This window comes from Anas acuta, chromosome 1, assembly GCF_963932015.1.
Source record: "Anas acuta chromosome 1, bAnaAcu1.1, whole genome shotgun sequence".
NCBI lineage: Eukaryota > Metazoa > Chordata > Aves > Anseriformes > Anatidae > Anas > Anas acuta.
Window position 1 is genome coordinate 191,661,674 of NC_088979.1, and position 21,867 is coordinate 191,683,540.

General features: G+C 37.9%; 1 protein-coding gene and 1 long non-coding RNA gene across 4 annotated transcripts in view; one reads left to right on the forward strand and one right to left on the reverse strand.

Moving 5' to 3' along the window:
• The window catches only part of RELN (reelin), a 285,956-nt gene that overhangs the window by 50,264 nt on the left and 213,825 nt on the right, over nt 1–21,867 (forward strand). The window lies entirely within an intron of this gene.
• Nucleotides 1,380–5,510, reverse strand: LOC137849822 (uncharacterized). The gene is made up of 3 exons (XR_011092087.1): nt 5,308–5,510; nt 4,912–5,125; nt 1,380–2,240 (listed from the first exon to the last, which is right to left on the reverse strand). It is a non-coding gene; the product is annotated as an uncharacterized lncRNA (long non-coding RNA).

Sequence of the window (21,867 nt, forward strand, 5' to 3'; positions counted from 1 at the left end):
CCAGGACCCTCCCTTCACACCGGAGATATTTGCCAGAAACCAAACAGATGGTAAACTAGGAAGAAATGACCCTCGGCATTCTCATTAGAACAGTTGGGGAAATTTTAATAGGCCCCCATAATAATAATAATAGGCCTTGTGCTGTATCTAATACCCTTTGAACTGCCACTTTTTTTTTTTTCTAGTTTGTTACAAGTCAACTACTGCCATGTATATTTTAATAGGGATTATCAAATACAATTTGCCCAGAAGTTGTACCAACCCTCCGCTGCTAATTAGCAAAGTTTAAATAATCACTGAGTTCTGGAATAATTGGAAAGAAACACTGTTTTTCCTGCCAATGCATAATTACCAATTAACAGGAAGATAAAATATCTGTATAGCAGTCATATCTTGGAGAATTTGTTAACAGTCAATTAAATAGTGAGTTGGTGCCAAACTGACATTGGTCAAGAAAGTTTACATTTGAGTTTAATTTTAAGATACTCCCCTCTGCCAAATGCATGTAACAAAGCTATAGCAACCACAAAACTTTCAAAGTTTGTCTGTCAAGATGTTTGTTTAATTACCACTTATATGTATTTATGGCCAAAAGTTGACCGTTTCTACAAAAAAATAAAAATAAAATGACTATCGTATGTGTCTTAGACAAAGGGCTTAAGCTTTATTAATTCAAGTGGCAAAGACATTAACTGTTGCTGACCCAACAAGGAACTGTGTCCACCTGCTGAGAAGGAAGATTCCCCACACTTACACGGCTGAGGCAGACAGTAGTGACCCAAGGGTGGAGGAACAAGAAATGCTGAAAATACTTAAATTGGCCTGTTTTGGGTGTTGTGCAATCCAGCCCCATCACCTTGAACACCTTCACCCATTTCTTTAAGTACTCTTGTACTTGTCAGTTTTAACCCAACTGCCTGCTGGGGCAGGAACAGCTTATCAGCCCTGGGTCTTGGACATCAAAATCCAATTTTGCCTAATCTGCTGAAAAGCCCTGAGTTACACTGCAATTTAACATACATAAAAGTGAATGATGGCATCTGCTCCATGATATATTTCAAACATCTTTGGTGAATTATAATGATGACAGTATAATAATTCAGGCTTTGTAAGGCTTTTAACCTTACAAATATACCTATAGAACCTATTAGTAACGGTGTTGTCAAGGTGGCCAAGGTTGAAAAGTAGAATGAGCCTACATAAATGTGTGGCATGTGTAATATTTTTTGTATTTGTTAGTTTTGAATAGCAGGTGCAGATGGCAGTTCAACACTACAAGCAACACTTAATGTTTTGCAGATGGAAGGATAGGTGGTCACTGTGGTGGAAACAGAGGAAAATTTTACAGTGTGGTAGTGCTTATAAAAGGGCCCCTGCAGTTTTCAAACAAGAAAATGCCTTTAGAGGCAGTTCTACATAGCCAAAAGTAAAGTGCTAATTGATGTGTTGAGGCCCATTCTGGTCTAATTTAACAAGAATGTTTATTCTGTAGTGATGGTTTTTCAGGTCTTACATACATGTGGTTTTCTCCCCTGGGATGGCTAGAAAATGGTAAGGGAAAACCTTACAGCATCATAGAATTTTAATGTGATTTTTTTGTATTATTATTGAGTTTTAATTTTTAATAAAAGGCATGTAGTAAAAAACTGATGTAAAACTTTGTGAGGTTATCATTTTTTTTTGGCTGGTTCATATTCCTGAGAGGAATCTGATCCCAATAAGGTATGGATTTCATAAAAAATATATTAAGAGATTAAAATATTCATTGTGACAGGTTGGTGATTTTTTATCTGTACTAATAGCTATTGAACGCAGTAAGTAATATTTTTAAAAATGTGCAAATTATAGGTCTTTTTAGTAATGTGGAATAATTTATATATATATACACAAGTACACATTTTTACATATGTGTTTCTTTCTCATTCTCCTTATTTCACTCAATTTTCAAATACCATCTTCAATTGCTGCATTTTGAATGCTGTTAACCAGCACATTCCAAATCTTTATTTTTATGTAAAAACAAAAGGAAACATGTACAGTGACACCTGTGGTTTTACCTCCATTTACCAATCGGAAAATAAAACAAATGATTAAGATCAAGCAGTATCCTGTAAGTTTGGCATCCACCTTAAGAGAGCTGTGATCTGGCTTTTAGAGACACCCAGTACTGTACTGCAATTTGTATGTTGAGAAGTTCCAGTTCATTCCATGTGTCAGACCCTATATGTCAGACTTGGCACCTGGAAAATGAGATAGACTTGAGTAGTAACCATGTGGGAAAATCTGGTGCAAGTGACAAATTTGTAGAGTTTCTAGGTGTGGGACAAAGGTAAAGCACAGCAGCGCTACACAGATCCAACCATTTAAATCCCACCTAAAACCCAGTGAGGTTCCCTTTAGGCCTCTGAATCTTAGAGATTGAATCAGCTTGTCTGCTCTCATGAGTGGTCCCAGAAACTCTTAAGTCTCTTGGGCTACTTTGTAAGCCTGTAATTGCTCGGTTGTGGAGATTTTCTGATCTTCCCCCTAAGCACTGCCCTGGCTGAGATAGGCAAGGACCCCCACCACAGCTACTAGAACCCGATACATCAGATTCTCCTACACTGCACTCAGTTCAGAAAACAAACAAACAAACAAACAAACAAACAAACAAACCCAAGACAGATGGAAGAAGGAAATGTGTGGCAACAAGACACATGGAGTTGGTCTGGTCATTTTCTTGCATATTAGCTAGTAATTAACATACACATAAAGTCTGAGACCTTGACCTGCCCACTTTTCCATGCCAGGAGGCAAAAAGAAAGTATCCAGAAAGCAAGCAATGGTGATGTAGCTTTTGGGGTAATTCTCCACAGTGACCTGTCTTTGGGAGGAAGTGTGTGGATTTGCTCAGTTTTTTGTTCTCATTGAATCTTACCTCAAAATCCATCTTCTCTGTGCTTATAAGAAAATCATTCCTGTTTGGCATTGATTAAGGAAATGTCTATTTGTGACCCAATTGTCTTTTATTATTATTTTATTTTGTTAACTCTAATATTTGCCTTATTTGTTCACCAGTTAGAGAATGATTTCTAAAGCAAGGACTTTCTTCTTTATTATTCTGTACAAAGACGCTGGCACAATACAACCCAATCTTTAACTGTACATGACTGTTATTATAATACAGATAATAGTGCATAAAAGTCAAGGAAAAACAAATTAAGCCTTCATTGACTGTGACAACAATAACAAAATACTTTCCCTTATAAAAGATGTTGTCATCATGTTTTGAGAGGTACATTCAGCTGGATTGACAGGCTGAAGTTGCATGGCAATTCTTAGCAACAGAGGAATATCTTTGATAAAGAAGAGGAAAAAAAGCTATCATCTAGAAATCTAGGGTCATCTTAAAACTGCATTCTGTATGGGTATATCTCAGAATATATTAAGCAAATATTCCTGTGGCTGCAAGAACTTCACACTGCTAACATGCCTGCCGGCATCATTTCTTGTCTTGTGCCCATTTCTGTGGTGCCTGATTGTCATGTGTTGTGTTGCTACAATCAGTCAGAGTCCCCTCTCCCGAACTCTCCTGTCGTGCCAGGCCTATTATTTTCCCTGCATTTTGTGTTTATCAGGAAGCGATCACATATTCAAGATGAAATTATGGGGCTCTTGGACTTCATCAATTAAGATGCATTGAAGCCTCTTGCAAATGTGAAATGATATTGGGAAATGGTTATTATTGTAATTCTGAAGACAAGTTTGTAAACTAATTTCTGGCATATTATGGCAAACAAATGTTGTGATCAGACTGCTTCCTCCATATCTGCCAATTTGTTATATTTGTAAGTGGAGCTGATTAGACTTATAGGAAAATTGAGCTCAAGAGCCCTATGTTAAGCTCCTGATCATCACCTGTCGTACCAGTTATTTCACTGTTTGCTTGTCTGTTATCAGTGTTATGACTGATAATCATTTGTATGTTTTCACAGATAGTTCACAATAAAAATCTGTTCCAGATCTCGTAAAAAGCATAATCCAATTTTAAGAATATACCAATGAAAGGGAACTGCTTACTGCAGGGAATGTTTGGTACATCTGCGTTTTTATCAGATGCAGATACACTGAATAGAGAAGAGTACTAAGGCCTTGCTGCTGTGCCATGCCCTGGGAGCAGGGTCAGCTCTCTGACCACTTGTTGCACAGAGAAAAGGGCAAAAGCACCCAGAGCTGCTCCCACTCAGCCATAGCTGCAGTGTTGGCAGGTGGAGAGAGGAAGGGGTTGTCGGAGAACCACCCAGAATCACAGAATGGCTGAAGCGTGAAGGGCCCTGGCATTCATCCTGTCCAACCCTTGCCCAAGCAGGGACACCCAGATCAGGCTGCCCAGGACCACGTCCAGGCAGCTTTTGAAGGTCTCCAAGGAGGAGACCCCACAGCCTCTCTGGGCAGCCTGTGCCAGTGCTCAGTCACCCACATGGCACAGAAGTACTCCTGCTGTTCAGGCAGCACCTCCCAGGTTGTGTCTATTGCCTCTTGTTCTGGCACTGGGCACCACTGAAAAGAGCCTGGCTCCATCCTCTTCGCCCCTTCCCTTTAGGTATTCATAGACACTGATGAGATCCCCCTGAGCCTCCTCTTTTCCAGACTGAACAGCCCCAGCTCCCTCAGCTTCCATCATAGGAGAGGTGCTCCAGTCCCTTCATCATCTTCGTGCTGGACTCTGTCCATGTTCCTCCTGCAATAGGGGGCCCAGAACTGGACCCAGCACTCCATCTGTGTTCTCACCAAGTCTGAGTAGAGAGAAAGCATCACTTCCTAAACCTTCTGGCAATACTTTTCCTAATGCAGCCAAGAACGCCTTGCAGCCTTCTTAGCAGCAAGGGCACATTGCTGCCTCACATTCATCTTGGTGTCCATCAGGCTTACCAGGTCCTGTTCTGCAGAGCTGTTTCCAGCTGGGTGGCTCCAGCATGTTCTGGTGCCTTGGGTTGTTCCTCCCCAGGTACAGGACCCTGCACTTCTTGTTGAACTTGATGAGGTTCCTATCAGACCACTTCTCGAGCCTATTGAGGTCCCTCTGAATGGCAGCACATCTCTCTGGCTTGTCAGAGAGTCCTCCAACTTCTGTGTAATCTGCAAACTTGCAGATGAAATGAAATGTTATGCCCTTGAATGGGCACAAAGTCTCACTCACAGCTTGTGCCACACCATAAAAAAAAGTTGTTTACTAACACAGTACTGTTACAGTTTTTTGTAGAGGTTAGAAAATTTGAGGATAGATTGAGGAGAAAATTATGAAATCTTCACATATGGGAATATTACCTTGCAGGAGTCTGACTCTGTCCTAAAGTGAGTTCAATCCAATAGTCCTTACTACAAAACTGCAAGAAAGAAGAAGTGCAGTCCCTCACGAGTTTCTTATTCCCTGAGACATGGGTGTTCCTCAGTTCTGCCCAGCTGGATTTTATTACTGAATAAAATCCATCATTACAGGGTGCTCATGCCAATCCAGGTATGTCTTTGCACCTTATTCTATAAAACTATTGAAAGAAAAGGAGAAAAAAAATGATGTTGTTTGTTTTTCTTACTAACAAAATCTGTTTATATTTTATTAGTTTATCTAATGACTGAGTTTAATTATATTTTATGAACTGCTACACTCCTGTCATATGAATACTTGTGAAAAGAAAGTATGCTCTTTAACTTCAAGATGACTTCAAGATATTAAAACCCACAAAGTAGGATTTTTATTTTTTTATTTTTTTACATTTGTCAGATGAATCAATATGCTGTAATCCTGGCCTCATTTCAACCCTTAGGAAAAATAATGTAATTATTAAAATCAAAGGCAGGTTATAACCAAAGCATTTGTCTTCATAAAGCCAAGCTTGAGCTGGTTGAACTCTTGAAGGAAACAAATGTTCAGGAGAAATCCAGGTGATAAACAAATATAGTATCAGACATCTGTAAAGGAAAGTAAAGATGTTTTGCAGCTGTGTGAGAATTTTTTTCACTGATAAAATCAAATTAAATAGTTGAATATTGAAAGACCCAACTTTCTGGAAAGATACAGCACTTGTGTAAATACTAAGTTGAGTTCTACTTTATTTAAATAAAACTATTTAAATAGTTACTTGACAATGTTACTTTGGCAGCATTACAGCAAGTAATGAGCATTGTTACATAGCAGATTATTAATAAAGTCAGTATTTTGCTCTTCTAAAATCAAATTTGAGAGTTGTTACATGTCTGTTCGTGGACAAAAAACTGACACAAATATATTATGACATTAGAGTCGTACACCAGTCTCATGTCATCACAGTCACCTTGACATTCTCTGACATGCTGAAAGAATGATGTAATTATCAGAAGATTGAATCAATAAATACTGACAGCATTATCTGTTAAGATGAAGAATATGAACATTAATAAGGTCTAGATTAAAAAATAAATAAATTTAAAAGCTGTTTTATTCTGCTAGTCTTAATTTTTAGAAAGATTAAGTAAATTCTTCATTTTGATGTGAATAGTGGATTTGTTGAAATATTCCATCTGCTTGCTCACCAAACTCATTATTTTCTCTCTGCAAATGAAACTTTATCTTTAAATTCCATAATAAAGGTCTTGGATATGACTTTTTCTTGTTAAGTACTTTAATTTATCACTGAGCGTGTAATAAGTAATATCATAGGAACTAGTGACCAGTCAGTAGTCGTAATTCACTCACACAGGCAGCTTTGTCATAACATTCGCTTAAGGAAGGCTAAGATGTAGTGAACTCTTGAAAAAGTCTTCAGTCATAATCTATCAGAGTTCAACCAAAGTAAACTGGGATGTTCCACAAAGTAAAGCTGCTTTAGCTGCAGTTTTCAATGAGATTATAAAAGTATATACAAGCTTCTAATTGAAGTTTGACTAAAGAGTTAGCATGAATATGAAATTCAGATTCACACTGAAGAATTTGTCAAATAAGTGTGATAATCTAAAGTACTTTTTGCTTAGTGTGGAATGTTTATTTGTTCTCTGCTGAAAAACTGTAACTGAGCAGTATATGTAGGATTCAAGAACTGTTGCACTTTTTATCTTGAGAAATATTTCTGGCGGACTTAGTTATTGCTATTTTACATTTTTAAACCCAGGAAATTTTAGGTTTTTCTTCTGTATTTTATCCATAGATGGAATTCCTCCGTTAATTTTAGGTACTTAATTTTTTCTGTGTGGGGAACTTGGGTGACTGGCTGGAAGCTGAGGCATTCACACACAGACGTGCCTTCAAGTGCCCCATTTTCCAAGGACTGACACTGACATGAAACGTACTTCTGAAGGTCCAATTTTCTGACATTAGCTGCTATTCATCCAGAGGAATTTTGAAAGACATCTGTCATATTCAGTTATGAAAAAGAGTTGTGGCAAGCAGCTGAGCTGGTCCCCCTTGGCTTCCTTTCTGCTCTGGGGACAGAAACAGGCACTATGGGGACATTAGTCATCTTACTCTGCAGTGGCCATCTAAGCTAGACAGGTGATTTGTCTCTAAGTCACTGTTTCTTGCCACTGATTTTAGAAGGAACTACGGTGAGTAGGTTAGCTGTGAATCTCAATACAATAGAAATCCAAAGTTAAGTGACAGGAACCTCCCATATTGTTGTGAGCATCAGAAACCCCTAGAAGTTGTGTCACAGTTGCTTCTTTATTTGATAGAACAATGTAAGAATATAAAACAGATGAAGCATTGGGAGTGCAAATGCTACAAGGCCAACTATAGACTATTCTAAAATGGTGTCAGACATATTGTTCATTCTTAGAGTAGCCATGTGGACAATTCTGTGGAAAAAACAAATCCAAAGGAAGATGTAGCTGTGCTTGGTAGGGCAAGCCCTTGTTCCGGACAAATGGAGCTGTGTGGCAGTGAGCTGATTAACTATGGAAGCAATAAGGTTGCACTGGATAGTTTCATTCAAGTATGAAGTTATAATCTCTTCATGTGCTTAAAAAAGTTAGCTAGATTGAGTGAACTCAGCAGGATAGAACAGATTGACTCACAGAGACTGAAGGACTTCATAAGGTCAAACATTTTGTTACAGAGGATTTTGATTTAATAGCATATGAAGCATTTTAAATTAAAGAAAAAGAAATGATTGTGCTATTTCCCAGAAAACTAGATTTAAGATCTTAACTGTCGTAATAAGAGATGTGTAAAATTTGTTGTAAATGGACAACAGTCTGGGGAAAAAATGTGTCTACTTTGAATAGATTATGAGAACATTAAAAGTTTAATACAGGTAAGTCAGTGGCAGAGTATCTCTGGCCCATAGCAGAGGACTCCCTTCTAGCAAAATTACTGCAGTTAATAACCAAAGCATAAATTTACAAACCAGACAGAAGAAATGGACTGTGGTGATTGTCCTTAAAATAAAATGTTTACAAAGTGCTATAACTGGTTAATTTTCCTTGCCTTTTTGTATGACTGAGCTTTGTAATATCAACATTTGTCAGTGAAATATGGAGATTGATACTGTTCATTTATGAAAAATGTCTTTAGGAATTTTGGTATAGTTCCAGCTTAGGTTTAGTTGAGTGTAAAGCAATCATTGAAGTACAGAATTTTACACGTAAGAAGGAAATCCAGGATTTTGTCTTTTGAGAGAAACTATTTGCAAAAGAAACTGTCGAGACTTGTATGAATTCCTCTTCTCTTCCTTTCTACCTTTATCTTTAAGAAGGTGGATACTGCCTAATTACAGTCCCAAGCAAAAATGTCACTTTAAAGAGATTTAAAATGCCAGCTGGGCTAGGATGTACATTCACACATCTCACAGCACTCATCTTCACTGTAGTCTCCATTATACTTAGTGGAAGCCAAGGGATATTCATCCACCCACCCATACCTTAATGGATGGCTCCCTAGTATGTCTTGTGTCACATCTGTCCTCTGCCCAATGCCTTAAACATCTGAGATGGCATTGGACATTACTGTGCAGTAAGTACAGCTGGTAAAGCATAGGGAATTAGAGTGTCCTAAGGCAGAGGGATGTCCCATGCCTTGGGCTCCATGAGCTTGGGTGGCCAGACCTCTACCAGCTGCAGGGAGCTGAGACTCCTGTGCAAGCACGTCTACATTGTCTCGGTCTGGAGCCGAGTCCCCACCCTGGCTTTTCTGCTTCAGAGACTCAGGACATTGTCTGGTTATGGTAACAAACCACTTCACAGTTCAGCCTTGGAATCAGCTGAAGTGCATCTATGGTTAAAGTATAGCTTTAAAACTACAGGTAGAAACTTTTTTATTTAATAAGTAAATTAATTTATTAAGTGCTATTCTATTTAACATCATCTTGCTGGTACAGGATAAGAAAAAGGAGGACAGGTTATTGCTAACACAATCTGTTTTTATGCTGGCTGTGGAATTTGTGCTATTGCAAACCCTCTGAAGTGCTTTCTCAAAAGCTGGTGTAGAAGAGTCTCGCCAGGATGAGTGGCTTTTCATGCGTTGTTTTATTGACTCACATTTGATGGTTTCCCATGTGTATTTAAAGGCTGAATTCCAGTCCCTAGTGAATGACTCCAAAAGCATTTTAATTTTGAACTGAATTCATTTGCAATTTCCAATGGAGACATCTGCCGATCAGTTACGAGAGCGCCCAGGTTCTTGAGTCATACCTATTGTAATCTTGTTATGTGCTTTATTTTGAGCCTTTTGTTCCATATATATATATTTTTTTAAATGAATGAAATGAAATGAATGTAATGAAATATAAATGGCTTCAAAAAACAATGCCTTTTATTTTAAAAATCCCACCCATATATCAAAATAGGTTAAAAACTCATTCAACTGTTGTTTACTTTTGTGAATTAGTGTCTAGCACAAAGTTCTACTTTGTCTTTATTTTCATTGTCTATTTTAAATGACAAAAAAATCCACCTCATTTTACTAATAAAATAAAAAATACAGTATTAGCTTTACTTTATTTGTCAGAAAAAAAAATAAAAATAAAAATAAAAAAAAATAAAACAAAATAATAATAAAAAAAAAAAAAAAAACACAAAACTAACCACCTTTTAAAAGCAAGCAGTTGCAACAGAGAAAAAAGATGAAATCTGGTACTGATAAAAATTGGATACCATCAAGTGGATATTTTCAGGGGAAACAATTGTAGGCATGGTTTTACATGTTCTTAGAAGCCATGTGAACAGAAGTTAATTAAATTACAAACATTAAATTCTATGCCATTTTACTTGCAGTTTTGTTCTGGTACAGTTTTCAGAGTAAGAAAGGGAGAAACTATCACTTTAATTACAGCAGTCATGACATGCAAGAAAACAAAAACCAATAGAAGCATAGGAAGCTGTACATAGTTTAAAAATTATTCTAATCAAGGGAAAATACCTTAGAGTCTTTATAAATAGATTTTGTAAATGTTGTGCCCTGAGGACAAATAATAATTCTGAAGTGTTTCCGGAAGCCAATGTAATGAAACGACCTATTTAAAACAAAACAAAACAAAACAAAACAAAAAACCATTTGGGGAGGAAAAGATACTGCATTTATATTGCTATTATAGCAAAGCACAGCTTCACCACTTTACATGCAATGAGAAAGGTACATGCAGCAACATTTATTTAATGGAATAAGATAATATTAAGTTGAAATGCTATTAATAAATGATAACTTGTCTTTCTGTGGCTGAGCAGTACTTGCTCTTTCCATGAAGTACAAGGTAAATAGTGAAAAATAATTTGATATCTAGATATTATATATTTATTTATTTAATTATTGGCAGCCTGATCTAAAAGCTGCATAGCTATATATGGTCTTTGGTATGTGCCCATTTAACTGTGATATTTTCTGTGGAATTTGAGCTTTATTTTGAAAAAAAAAATAAATAATAATAGAATTTAGAAGATTCTAAAAGGGGATTTTTAACATTACTAGAAACCTTGAAAACTATGCTGGCTCTAAGAAGAGCCAGCATTTTCTTTCTTGGAGAGGTGGTAAGTTGAAAAGATACTAACTTCAGGGCTTGATCAAGATTTAAGTTTGATGCTTGTTTCAGCAGACCCTGCAGCTTGGGAAAGATTGTCCCCTTTTAATACAAGACCCACATGGTGAGTATTTGTGGACAGAGAACTGTCCCCAGATGGGAACCTTGAGGTTTGGCTCTGGTCCCCTGGTGCCGCAAGAACCATAACAATGATGCTGAAGCTTAAATGTCTGTGGATTTAAGCTCTGTCTTAAAGCTGGTTAGTGTTTTTATCTCCCAAATTCCTATTGCAAAATTGTTTCAATGCTTCATTTGCCTAGTGATTAAGAAGGATCTAAATTACAGTAAATTTATTCAAGTCCAGTTTCTACCCTTTGTTCTTATACCACGATAGTCCTTTGGCTTAAACAGCTCCTTTACAACCCTGTTATATATAGCAATAGCAGTTATCCTCTCTCTAAACAAGACAAGCTTTTTCTGTCTTCTTTTATGATATATTTTACATTCTTCTCATCATGCTGGTAGTCCTTCTCTGCAGCTGCTTCAGCCTAAGTTAATCTTTTTTGAACACAAGCGTTCATAATTACACACAATAATTGAAGTGATGTCTTAGCAATGTATTACTAGTGCCATACTAATACTCCCCCCATCCTTACTAGAAATGATTGAGCAGATACATTCTAAGGCAGTGTTTCCCTTTTTTCACATCAGTACCACATTGAGACTGTGATTGACTAACAAGTATTGAACTTTCTTCTCTTATTTCCACCTTAGAGCTGAACCTATTTTTGTCACTATCTAAGGTGTGTGATCTTACACTCTCTACAAGAGGCAACTAATTTACTTTTTTTTTTTTTCTTCCCCCCCTCCCTCCTCCCAGTGGTCAATCATACTCCCGGGTTAAAAAGTTGCCTGACTTCTCATTTGAATGTGGCTTGTTGGTGCTCCTAGGACATGACTTGTTATACCTTTTAAGTTGTGTCTAAAAGACCTTTATGAGTCCCATTTTCTTTATGTAAGGTTACCGATCTACTGACATGAAATCACATCTCAGTTTTGAGAACTAGATTATAACCTATAGAGATGGAACACTAAGATTTTAGTATAAAGAATCTGTGTCATATCCAAGCAAAAGATTTTATAATTAGCTTCTCTCTGGACTGTAGCAATTTTCAGCTTCCTTCTAAAAATGTGAACCTGAGCAACAGGTATTCTTGTACCCCTCAATTCCTCATTCCTACAGGTTTCTGTGCATTCTGTTTTGTTCTGCTTTCTTTTTAAAGTAGACTCACTTTACCAATGAGTCACACTTTGTTTACCATATTCCGTCTGACTAACCTGACTGAGTGTTTGTTCCAATATTTGTATCATTCACAAAATACTGCCGCTGGTGATTTCAGATCTGCTTCCAGATTACCAATGAAAATGCTGACAAAACAGCAATACTCATGAAAGTGCTATTGAATGGAGATTTGTAAGTGACAGCTGGTGCAAGTGATTCAAGTGCTTAATGCCATAAGTAAATACTTTGATATTGTATTGGACTATTTTTGAATAAAAGGATATGGTGTTTTTAAGTAAAGTACCTCATGAAAAGCTGGAAGTGATGTTTTGATAAAAATTGAATAGGTGTTGAGAGTTAAAATCAAAAGTTTCAGGATATTCTTGATGGAAAATATGAAAGCAGATTCTACTATTTTCATGCTCTGCTAATTAACAATGGGGAAGAGTAGTTATTGTAAGAAATTCAAGCCGTTCAATAAGAATTAGCTTGATTAATACATGCAGAAGAATGCTTCTGTTAGTCAAATACTGTTTTCCTCTGAGATCCCATTAAAAATTTGATCAAAGTTTAATTACAACATAGACCAGTTATGTTTAGATGACACTGAAAACATCAAGGTCCTTCAAATAATGGGTTTTTATGAAATAAAGAGAATCAGTAATTGTCATGAACCAAACTGAAAGTCTTCAGTTTTCATTTTCAGCCAAATGGCTGCACAATATAGAGAAGAATACTCATTTGTTGATGTCATATTGCACTATAATTATTTTTTCTCATTATTTGTGGGACATTTTAGTTCCAGAAACCTCCTTAGTACTTGATAGGTATGTGCAGGACCTCTTGGATTTTGTGAGCACATCTTTCTAAAGAGATCAGTGACAGAGAGACCAATGTACACTGAATTTCATGAGCCCTGGTTTTGATATGGAATTAATTGATTTATTTGTGGTTTTTTTTTGGTTTTTCTTCTGAAGAAGGAAGGTGAAGATAGTTCACCTCTGCAGTTCTCTATTGAGGTTTGTAATTCGAGAGCTTCTTGAAGAGGTAGATTGAAGGGGTAAATTGTAGAGCAAATCCATATGGGATTCCATATGGGAATGTCTATGGAAAGTGTGGAAGCAAGTAGAGTGAGAAGAAAGGTATGAGATGAGTGTGTACAAATAAAAATGTATCTTCTTTCTTGTGAAAAATTAATCCAGGACCTCAGACATAGGTTTCTAGGGAGTTTGAACAAATAGCTTGTACTAAATGGAGGTCAGTCTTCAATCCATGGTCAATATGGGAATTCCAGGAATGTGCTGTGATATGTGGCATAACTGCGTTTTTAAATTCCATATAACACAATCCATTGGTGGTCCTTCAGAAAAGAGTGAAGAATGGGATGTTCTTTCTTTGAGCAGTTATAGGGAAAACCACATAACCACATTATAGCTCAGTAGAGCTCTGTGGAGAAAACATAAGCAGGAGATCTGTTATTCCTGGTTAGATTGTTGGAACAGAGAAATGCATTCCTTCAGGAAATCTCAGCTGGACAGAAGATTCAAAAACTCTAATATAAGGTTCGTTATTACATGATTCTTGTATTATTATATGATTTTAAGACATATTTTATGCATAAAAAAAAAAAAAAGGAAATGTAATGTTATAACAATAAAAGTTCTAGGAAGGAAGCTATGAACAATATCTTCTATTAATGATTCAACTCTAACAAGATAAAGCTATCATATGTTGTCCAAGCTTACTCTTTTTTCCTGCAAGAAGACCTACACTGATATGAAGCACAACTGCATGTACAACTATACTTGTAGAGATGGAGTTCTTGTCCAGATGCTCTGAGACATTTCAGGCTCATCTTTGAGTAGAGTCAAGCAATCCAGTGATCTCACACTTTTGATGAATAATGATTCACAATTTTGATGAAAAATGAAATATTAAAATGATCCACTTCACCAAGAAAGATTTGTTCATCTCACATGGTATTTGTGGGGAATGTTGAAGATAATCTTCAACTTTCATTTACTAATATATAATTTTTCTTAAAATGTTGGTGAAAAAAGTAGGAATGGTATGTTCGTTTCATCTTTGGGACAAGAAACTTGGATACTTTTGAGTGTATATTCAGGCTTCACTGAATAGCTAGGTTCATTTTGATCCAGATTTCTAAGGGAAGTGCAGTGAGCTGTTTCTGTCTCTGCGGTTTCAGCCAATTTCATTCATAATCTTGATCACGGTTCATTATAAGTTTCCATCACCAGACTTTTGTGGAATCACTACCTGGCAGGGACAAACCATGGCTTTGTTGGTTTCCACAGCCATAGACCATCCATTGTTACTTCCCCTACATTGTTACTCTGGGATGGTCCTGCAGCCAAATGACATTTACATGTAATAATGCAGTCCTTCCTTGATACCAGTTACCTTCATGGTTTCAAAGCACCTAGAAAGAACAAAATGAAAAATGCATTAGCCACCACTGTTTCTCAGAGATTTATCATAATCTCTCTTTACTTCAGCGTTGTTTTTTTTTTTTTTTTTTTTTTTTTTCTTCTTTTTTTCTATCTTTAATGACAATCTTTCAGTAACTCTTCTTTACACTTCAAAAAGGAAATTGAATTTACCAAGGTAGCTATCTGTAATGGTATGATTGTCCTAAAACTGTCCACTCAAGTTACAAGTCTCTGAAAATTTCCATTTGCACAGTGAGTAGAATTAATAATAATAATGAAAAAATAAATATCTTTATGGACATCTGCAGTGAATATAGGGAATGGGAATATGTTTTGGCTCATGAACTGTGTTCCCTTACAAGAGTCCTTTTTTCTTTTTTGATAGTGAGTCAAAAAAAAAAAAAAAAATGCCTGCTGGCAAGAAAAATAATTCTTTTATTTTCTTGTTAATAGTTATACTGTATGGCTAGCTAAGGGAAATTACATTTTTTTTTCTTCATATATTAATTTTATGTGTTCTATAATCCCTGTTATCAAGCAGTGCTTGAAATTCTTGTGCAACTGAATGGGACGGGACACAAGTTATAGACAGCCTTCTGTGGAGCCCATCACAGTCAGCTATCTCTCTGTGTTGTTTATAAAATGTGCATAATCATTTCTTGGGGAGGACTGGATCATTAAGCATTTAAAGTTTAGGTCCAAGTGGTCTGGATCATACTAATGGAAGTTATCAGGTGCTAACATCTGAAGTGTTTACTCAGCTTTTGTAAGAGTTTTACAGCTTAATATGTTCTTATCAGTAGCTGACCTAAGTAGGTGAAAGCTAATTTGAAGTTGTCTGTGTGAGCCTAATCATTCACAGGAATGATTTCATCATAGCCAGACATAAGACAGTAAGATAGCTAGTTCAAGTGGTAGAAGTTACTGGTGTGGATTTAATAGCTGTGGGCTTCACTCGTATAATGTGCACTTGGATGTGATAAAATGCTTTATTTCCTTTAATTTACTATTAAAAAAAATCTCTTAAATATATCATTTAAGAAGGAGAAAGGAAAACAGAAACATTCAAAGCTAGAAGATATTATACATGTATTTTCAGTCTTTCCCTTATTATTCTTACCCCATGACTACAAAAATACATTTTGTGTTGTCTGTACCCTTTTCTATGCCATAGAGTACCAGCAGCCCTTGAGCTTTTGATATGTTGCCAGTACAACCTGCAGCTCTAGTTGTGCACTGTTGGTAGTTCAAAATACTTGCAAGAAAGATAGTTGGAAAACTAATTCTGGAAACGATTTCAAAGTGAAATATGGCAATTCAGTGAGATAAACTGCAAAATAAAGACTAGGCAGTGTTATAAGCTTAGATTGTATCAAATTCATTACAGACCCAATTAGCAATCACAAATGTTCTGCCATGAAAATGTTACAAAATGAAGTCATTGGGAGATATGAACATCTGTACATTACATTTAAATTTGATATCTGGTGATCTTAAATGAAAGGACGAACAAGTCATTTGCTTTTCTGGCAGAGAAAATTCCTACTCTTGCAGAGTATAGGGTATAAATTACAACATGCCAGTTGCACTGGACTTGCAAACCTACATGATTAGTTTCCTATGACCAGTGTATATTTACTTGCCAATACAACCATTGGTATTTTCCTATATTTTCTGATTTTTCTGAAATAGCTGATAGTAATTAGTAAGGATACTAATTAGTAAGGATACCTGAAAAATTATTTTATTTTCCAAGTTGCTTACCAAATTTAAAAAATAAAAATAGTATTTTGTACTGAGCTTGGATTTTTTTTTTTTTCCTTTCATTTGACCTCAAAAGAAGAGTTACCTTTCTGCCAGTTGATAGAAAGGCAGCTGCATCACTCTCTGAACTGACCGTCTGGGGGAACATCTCCTTTCTAAACAAGGTCTCAGTGGCCAAAGTGGTCAACAAGGACATGGGATATTAGGTCAATATTTTTCCTCTGAGGATATTCCAATTTACATGTTCCACTGGTCTGAAAAGTATCCTAACCAAGGGGAAAAGGTACAGCATAATTGTAATTGTCAGAATTGCTCTACTTTGAATTAGCAATTAAAAAGTAGTTAGCAAGAGGAATGTCAAGTGCTATAAAATGCCCCTCAAGATACCTGCTTAGGCACTGATGGGAGAAGAAAGAGAGGCCAGGCCATGAGGCAGCCTGCACAAAGCTTGGAGCATCTCACTGGTGAATATCCCTGTTGGCCACCCCTGGGTACTCTGAGGTGGGCACCCAGACCTCCCCTCCTGGAAGTGCACCTCCTTGAGAAGTGGGACATGGGGGCATTCCTGTCTCCTAGAAGTCTTTGCTCATCAGTAGACACCAAGCAGCTTCCTCATGAGGCCACCACAGTGCTATCTTCAGCTCACTCCAGAACAGCTCTGTCTCTATTTGCATTCACCCATGAGAAATTAGTTTTAAATATTTCCAAGCTGCACAGTTTATTCAATTTAGTGTTCTTGTACAATAACGTCTTGGCCACTGAACTGAAGGAAAGATGAAACACACTGTTAGTAGGCTTTAGGCTCCCTCATTTTTCCAGACAAAATTATCTATCATGTTTGGCCCACGTTTATTTGTACATCAGCTGGAAACTCCCTAATCTATTCAGATTTGGCAAGCATATTATTTACCAGAAACATCCTCTTGGTTATATCCTAGTTCCAGAAGTGCTGACTGTTCATAAATTCATAGGTGTATTTCACCATTTCTGTGTGCCACAAAAAAAAAAGTCTGTGTATTAGAACAGAGAACATATATGTGTGAAGAAGCACTGATATTTGTGAAAGCTGATGCTACAGTGTGAGACATTCAAAGTATCTGGAAGTTCTAGTGAGAAAAAAAAACTCAATTAGCATATGTGGCAGGGCTGAAATTAATGGAAATTAGAAAACCTGCTTATTTTCTGAACCTTTAATCTGCCTTGAACAGGGTAAAAATATAGTTGAGACCTAGAGATTGAGTTAATTTTCTCCCTTTGTACCCACACATTGCTGTTGATTTCATTACTTGCACAAAAACAATAAAGAGGGGGACTTCAATGTAGGACTGCAGCTCTTTGGGCTATTTTTCTAGCTAAGGGCAGATTAGCAGGTCAAAGAGAAGGGCTGTGTCTTGATCTTCATAGTTTTAGCCTTCTCTTTATATGTTAATGGCACTGTTGCTCCCTAGTGTAAGTCTCTGGTGAGTTACTTTGACTTACTGTATTTTTTAAACCCTTTCTAAAACTGCAGTAAAATCTTGCAGCATCTATTCCACTATAGTACGGTGGGGTTTGTTTGCTCAAAGAGACAGGCTTTCAGCTGAGCATTCATTCATAGAACTGAATCACTTTTTAAGTCTCAATCTGAACACCTGGTTCGCAGACCAAGGCATCAGGAGCACCCTGGGTGCACCACTCCCACTGACCCCTGCATGTCACTGTCCAAAAGTTTTTCCCAGTACTGTCCCAGATCTTGAAAGGTAACCCAGACCTCTTAGAGGTGATCACTTGGTTGTCTTTGTCCTCATATTCTCATAGCACTGACTGAAGGTTTCTTCTTGCCACAGGGTGATTTGGAGGATGTGTAGCTCCTGCACCGTATTTCCATAGCACACTTAATTTTCACACACAGTGCTATCACATGGACATTGACCAGTCTCCAGATGTGAACATAGTTCTCTGGTTTCAAATTTGTTTCCTTAAGATCTCTTATAATACATCTTGGCTTCCATAAAGAGTAGACACAGGTAATGGCTGCACCCATGAGCCTGCTGCCTCACCAGTACTGAGCAGACTCACAGGTTCAGAGAGATCTTTGGCTGATAGAAAGGAAATCTGAGGCACGAAATAGTGAGGTCCGTGGATGGCTGCCAGTAGGACTGCCATCCCTCTCCAGCTGCTGAGGGGGCTGTGGCTGGGAGGGGGCAGCCTGCATGGCTCTGAGGACACAGCTGGCTCCTGCCACCATGCTCAGTCACCGCACACCCTGCACAGTATTTTAAGATCCTCACTTGAACATAAAATGACTGCAGAAGATTATCCTTTGAGAATTATTCATAAAGTGCTCTGTTAAGGACAAAGACTTCAAGAACAGCTTTTTTTTTTTTTCTTTTTTCTTTTTTTTTTTCTTTTTTTCCAAAAATTATTGTTTACATTGAGTGATAGCTTACAAGAGGCTTACTGTACTTGGTATCCCTCTTTTATTTGCAATGGTCACATCTGATCTGGAAGAACTCATGCCTCTTTGCAATTGACAGTATTTTGTCTAGAAGAAGTAATTTCCAGGCAGAGGAATAAAAAGCAGAATTATTTTATTTGCTTTCTTTCTACTCTTAAGTGACAGTATGTGTTGTCAGATAGAAATAAAAGCACGATGTTACAATTTTCTGTCTGTGGCATGTATGTCTTAATATATACCATATGGCTGAGGGGCATTGCACCAGATTTGTTCTCACTAGTGATTTTTTTCTCACTAGAGTTAAAAGTAGTAATATGCAAATGAACGAGTAAAATAATTTGTTCTCCCTCTGGGCTTTCTGGCTGTGATTATTGTTGCTTGGTTTTCTGTGTAAAGTTTTGTGTTTGCATTTTTTTCTCTGAAAATTCTGCTACTGTCCACGTTTATTAGACTGTAGCATGTACTCTGAGGAGTTTTCTTCTTAATGGGCACCATTCTGCTGGTCCTGTGGATATTCAGGGTGCTGGTCATGCTGCTCTAATCTTTAGTGACTGCTCAGTGCAATACTCTCAACATTACTGTGTGGTGCTGGGTAGTTGAGGGGGATGAAACATAAGGTGACAAAGAGTGGGGTCATGGCAGTTGTAAGAGTAGGGAAGTAAACTATTGCCCATTTCCCAAGGGAAAGGGAAACAATCACCAGATTTTGCAGTCATTCAGTTTCAGTTTTCTGTTTTGTCCTGTAATCATCATAGAAAATTATATTAACAATGCATAAAGCACTAAGAAACTATTTGGGTGTTCTTAGATAGGGATTTTTTCTTTATTTGTAAAAGTACCACAGGAATCTGCAAATCATAGCTGATATTTCTGGTATGAAAGCAAGTGGGAGAAGTATGTAACAGGAAAACACTTTCAAACTCCAACCTTTCAGAGTAGCTGAGTATCACCACTCCTGCCCCTGCCAAAAGATGTTCTCCCTGTGCACTGCCCTGGTGACAGTGAGGTGACACTGCACAGCCAGGAGGTGGGTTGCAAAATGCAGAAATGCATTTGCTCTGCCACACTTGGGTGTTTTGCAATGCCATTCCCAAGCATTTCCAGCTCGGAGGGGTCACACTAATTGCTGCTCGAAGCTGTGCAAGCTGCCATGGTCTCCAGTGGTCCCCCGCCCCAGAAAGCTTTGCTGTGTGACCCCGCTGCCCAGTGTCCTCAAAACTAAAAACTGGTGGAGGCTGCCTTGGTGCTGCACAAGGTGGAGGGCAGAGCAAGACCTGCTCCTTTGTTACAGTACTTAAACATTGGCTGTAGTAGATTTGTGGTTATACAGAGGAGAATACAGCAGTTTTTGGCTAATATCAGGATGCTTACGGAACATGCATTCAGTGTAGAGAACTGTACTCCCATCCACTGGTTGGCATGATCTCACCAGTCATACTGGTGGTTTTTAGGCAGCAATGGATCTCAGCAGAGTTTCAAAGAAAGAACTGGAAATTGGCAGTTTTCATTGAAATTCCTCCATTCAACCCACAAAACCATTCCACCTCCACACACACACACACACACACCTCTCTCTGATCTCTCCCCACCTTGTTTGGTGGTTTCTCAGCTCCCCTTGCTTCTTCACGGAGTCTGGGAATGACTGTGGTGCACCTTAAGTAGCTTTGTGTACAGTTTTAACTTATACAATTATGAATCCTAAGGAATTTGCAGCTCTTTCTGCACCTCTCAAAAAGGCAAAGCAGTGCTTCTGACTCATTGCTGAACTACTCAGTTAAATGTATTTGTCACCTCTTTCTGTTCCATGCATGTCACCTCTTTCACTTCACATGGTGCTGCAGACGCTGTGACTGGTATTTACAAATTGCGTGTGTTGTAGCGGCTGGTCATGTTTACATGTGGGAAGATAAAACCATATTCTGTCATTGCCATAACCAGCTTTTCCCATGTGGATCTGTCACTCGAGCATGCAGTCTTTGCCCAGCTGCAAGCCCAGCCTTCAGGAGGGAGGGAAAGGGGAACCTGGAGCACCTCCAGGTCTGTGGCTCTGGGTGGAAACAGTGCCTTGTCAGCAAAAAGCGCTGCTGTAATTCAGTTTATCTGCTAATCACAGCTCTGAGCTCTTTACAGTGTGCGCTTAGTCAGTAACACCTCAGAAAAGGTGATTTTAACCAGGAACAGATAACGCTGATTAAAGTGAAGAAAGTTTATGCCAGGAGCTTTGCCCCATTCCTTGGAGATGCAGCAGGTGCCACTGCTGTGGTTCCTGGGCACCACGCATATTTACAAGCTGACTTTCAGCTATCTGCCATAAAGAACTGTGGAATAGGACAGAATGATTTGCATAATAGCATCACTCCAAAACAAGAAGTGGTGTCTGCAAATGATAAATTCTCCATCTGGAGAAAGATTTCCAAGGAGGTCCCTCTGGTTTCATTATATAGGTATCCTTATTGATTGGTTTGACTGACCTAATTTGCTTAGGTGGAAACTACCAATTTTAAAACATCAGTTTGCCACTTATGTCAATAACAGAGATAGAAAATGTTATTGGGGACAGTGCAAGAGCAAAGAAGATATGGGTACAGACTGCATCCTTCAGTGACCGGGACAGTGACAGTAGTGTGGGCAAATGCAGAAGATGTCTGTGGGCAAAGGATCAAAAAGGAGGAAACATGTTACAATGCAAATGCCTGCCAGCCATTTAAGTTCATTAAAAATAAATCTTAAAAAAAAATAAATAGGGTTTTGTAAGCAAAACCCTGAAGCCTTTATCCCAATTAGACACGCTAGGCTATAGAAGAACAAACGGGATACTAGGAGGTGTCAGCAATGACAGCCTAACCAGAGGACGGGTGCTGTCCATATGCAAACCACTCAGCCTAGCACAGCTAGAGCCTGGGGTGAAGCTTAATTAATATTTCTCTTCTGGAAGCTGCTGCCTTGTAAAAGATGCATTACAGATCTAATCAG